Here is a 4,162-nt window from a genome sequence, read left to right as displayed (position 1 = left end):
TCCGTTGAATTTTAATGCGTTCCTTGAGAAAGCAAAGTTGAAAGATGATGGTAGCAATTACACGGACTGGGTCCGTAACTTGAGGATTATCCTCATTGCTGCACAGAAGAATTACGTCCTGGAAGCACCGGTAAGTGCCAAGCCTGCTGTAGGAGCAACACTAGATGTTATGAACGTCTGGCAGAGCAAAGCTGATGACTACTCGATAGTTTAGTGTGCCATGCTTTACATCTTAGAACCGGGTCTTCAAAAACGTTTTGAACGTCATGGAGCATATGAGATGTTCCAGGAGTTGAAGTTAATATTTCAAGCAAATTCCCGGATTGAGAGATATGAAGTCTCCAATAAGTTCTATAGCTGCAAGATGGAGGAGAATAGTTCTGTCAGTGAACATATACTCAAAATGTCTGGGTATCATAATCACTTGACTCAACTGGGGGTTAATCTTCTTGTTGATAGTGTCATTGACAGAGTTCTTCAATCACTACCACCAAGCTACAAAAGCTTCGTGATGAACTATAATATGCAAGAGATGAATAAGACTATTCTTGAGCTCTTCGCAATGCTAAAAGCCGCGGAGGTAGAAATCAAGAAGGAGCATCAAGTGTTGATGGTCAATAAGACCACCAGTTTTAAGAAAAAGGGCAAAGGGAAGAAGAAATGGAACTTCAAGAAGAACAGCAAACAAGTTGCTGCTCAGGAGAAGAAACCCAAGTCTGGACCTAAGCCTGAGACTGAGTGCTTCTACTGCAAGCAGACTGGTCACTGGAAGCGGAACTGCCCCAAGTATTTGGCGGATAAGAAGGATGGCAAAGTGAACAAAGGTATATGTGATATACATGTTATTGATGTGTACCTTACTAATGCTCGCAGTAGCACCTGGGTATTTGATACTGATTCTGTTGCTAACATTTGCAACTCGAAACAGGGGCTACGGATTAAGCAAATATTGGCTAAGGACGAGGTGACGATGCGCGTGGGAAATGGTTCCAAAGTTGATGTGATCGTGGTCGGCACGCTACCTCTACATTTACCTTCGGGATTAGTATTAGACCTAAATAATTGTTATTTGGTGCCAGCGTTGAGCATAAACATTATATCTGGATCTTGTTTGATGCGAGACGGTTATTCATTTAAATCAGAGAATAATAGTTGTTCTATTTATATGAGTAATATCTTTTATGGTCATGCATCCTTAAAGAGTGGTCTATTTTTGATGAATCTCGACAGTAGTGATACACATATTCATAATGTTGAAATCAAAAGATGCAGAGTTGATAATGATAGTGCAACTTATTTGTGGCACTGTCGTTTAGGTCATATCGGTGTAAAATGCATGAAGAAACTCCATATTGATGGACTTTTGAAACCACTTGATTATGAATCACTTGGTACTTGCGAACCGTGCCTCATGGGTAAGATGACTAAAACACCGTTCTCCGGTACTATGGAGAGAGCAACGGATTTGTTGGAAATCATACATACAGATGTATGTGGTCCAATGAATGTTGAGGCTCGTGGCGGATATCGTTATTTTCTCACCTTCACAGATGATTTAAGCAGATATGGGTATATCTACTTAATGAAATATAAGTCTGAAACATTTGAAAAGTTCAAAGAATTTCAGAGTGAAGTTGAAAATCATCATAATAAGAAAATAAAGTTTCTACGATCTGATTGTGGAGGAGAATATTTGAGTTACGAGTTTGGTCTACATTTGAAACAATGCGGAATAGTTTCGCAACTCACGCCACCCGGAACACCACAGCGTAATGCTGTGTCCGAACGTCGTAATCGTACTTTATTAGATATGGTGCGATATATGATGTCTCTTACTGATTTACCGTTATCATTTTGGGATTATGCTTTAGAGACGGCTGCATTCACGTTAAATAGGACACCATCAAAATCCGTTGAGACGACGCCTTATGAACTGTGGTTTGGCAAGAAACCAAAGTTGTCATTTATGAAAGTTTGGGGCTGCGATGCTTATGTGAAAAAGCTTCAACCTGATAAGCTCAAACCCAAATCAAAGAAATGTGTCTTCATAGGATACCCAAAGGAGACTGTTGGGTACACCTTCTATCACAGATCCGAAGGCAAGACTTTTGTTGCTAAATTCGGAGTTTTTCTAGAGAAGGAGTTTCTCTCGAAAGAAGTGAATGGAAGAAAAGTAGAACTTAATGAGGTAACTGTACCTACTCCCTTATTGGAAAGTAGTACATCACAGAAACCGGTTTCTGTGACACCTACACCAATTAGTGAGGAAGCTAATGATAATGATCATGAAACTTCAGATCAAGTTACTACCGAACCTCGTAGATCAACCAGAGTAAGATCCGCACCAGAGTGGTACGGTAATCCTGTTCTGGAAGTCATGCTACTAGATCATGATGAACCTACGAACTATGAAGAAGCGATGGTGAGCCCAGATTCCGCAAAATGGCTAGAAGCCATGAAATCTGAGATGGGATCCATGTATGAGAACAAAGTGTGGACTTTGGTTGACTTGCCCGTTGATCGGCAAGCAATTGAGAATAAATGGATCTTCAAGAAGAAGACTGACGTTGACGGTAATGTTACTGTCTATAAAGCTCGACTTGTTGAAAAAGGTTTTCGACAAGTTCAAGGGATTGACTACGATGAGACGTTCTCACCCGTAGCGATGCTTAAGTCTGTCCGAATCATGGTAGCAATTGCCGCATTTTATGATTATGAAATTTGGCAAATGGATGTCAAAACTGCATTTCTGAATGGATTTATGGAAGAAGAGTTGTATATGATGCAACCATAAGGTTTTGTCGATCCAAAGGGAGCTAATAAAGTGTGCAAGCTCCCGCAATCCATTTATGGACTGGTGCAAGCCTCTCGGAGTTGGAATAAACGCTTTGATAGTGTGATCAAAGCATTTGGTTTTGTACAGACTTTTGGAGAAGCCTGTATTTACAAGAAAGTGAGTGAGAGCTCTGTAGCATTTCTGATATTATATGTGGATGACATATTATTGATTGGAAATGATATAGAATTTCTGAATAGCATAAAGGGATACTTGAATAAGAGTTTTTCAATGAAAGACCTCGGTGAAGCTGCTTACATATTAGGCATTAAGATCTATAGAGATAGATCAAGACGCTTAATTGGACTTTCACAAAGCACATACCTTGACAAAATTTTGAAGAAGTTCAAAATGGATCAAGCAAAGAAAGGGTCTTTCCTGTGTTACAAGGTGTGAAGTTGAGTAAGACTCAATGCCCGACCACTGCAGAAGATAGAGAGAAAATGAAAGACGTTCCCTATGCTTCAGCCATAGGATCTATCATGTATGCAATGCTGTGTACCAGACCTGATGTGTGCCTTGCTATAAGTCTAGCAGGGAGGTACCAAAGTAATCCAGGAGTGGATCACTGGACAACGGTCAAGAACATCCTGAAATACCTGAAAAGGACTAAGGATATGTTTCTCATATATGGAGGTGACAAAGAGCTCATCGTAAAAGGTTACATTGATGCAAGCTTTGACACTGATCCAGACGATTCTAAATCGCAAACGGTTACGTGTTTTTACTAAACAGTGGAGCTGTCAGTTGGTGCAGTTCTAAACAAAGCGTCGTGGCGGGATCTACATGTGAAGCAGAGTACATAGCTACTTCGGAAGCAGCAAATGAAGGAGTCTGGATGAAGGATTTCATATCCGATCTAGGTGTCATACCTAGTGCATCGGGTCCAATGAAAATATTTTGTGACAATACTGGTGCAATTGCCTTGGCAAAGGAATCCAGATTTCACAAGAGAACCAAGCACATCAAGAGACGCTTCAATTCCATTCGGGCTTTAGTCCAAGTGGGAGACATAGAAATTCGCAAGATACATACGGATCTGAATGTTGCAGACCCGCTGACTAACCCTCTTCCACGAGCAAAACATGATCAGCACCAAGGCTCCATGGGTGTTAGAATCATTACTGTGTAATCTAGATTATTGACTCTAGTGCAAGTGGGAGACTGAAGAAAATATGCCCTAGAGGCAATAATAAAGTTATTATTTATTTCCTTATATCATGATAAATGTTTATTATTCATGCTAGAATTGTATTAACCGGAAACATAATACATATGTAAATACATAGACAAACATAGTGTCACTAGTATGTCTCTACTTGACTA

This window comes from Triticum urartu, chromosome 2A (genome assembly GCF_056163025.1).
Source record: "Triticum urartu cultivar PI428250 chromosome 2A, HENAU_Tu73, whole genome shotgun sequence".
Classification (NCBI taxonomy): domain Eukaryota; kingdom Viridiplantae; phylum Streptophyta; class Magnoliopsida; order Poales; family Poaceae; genus Triticum; species Triticum urartu.
Note: the sequence above shows the minus strand (reverse complement) of the source record.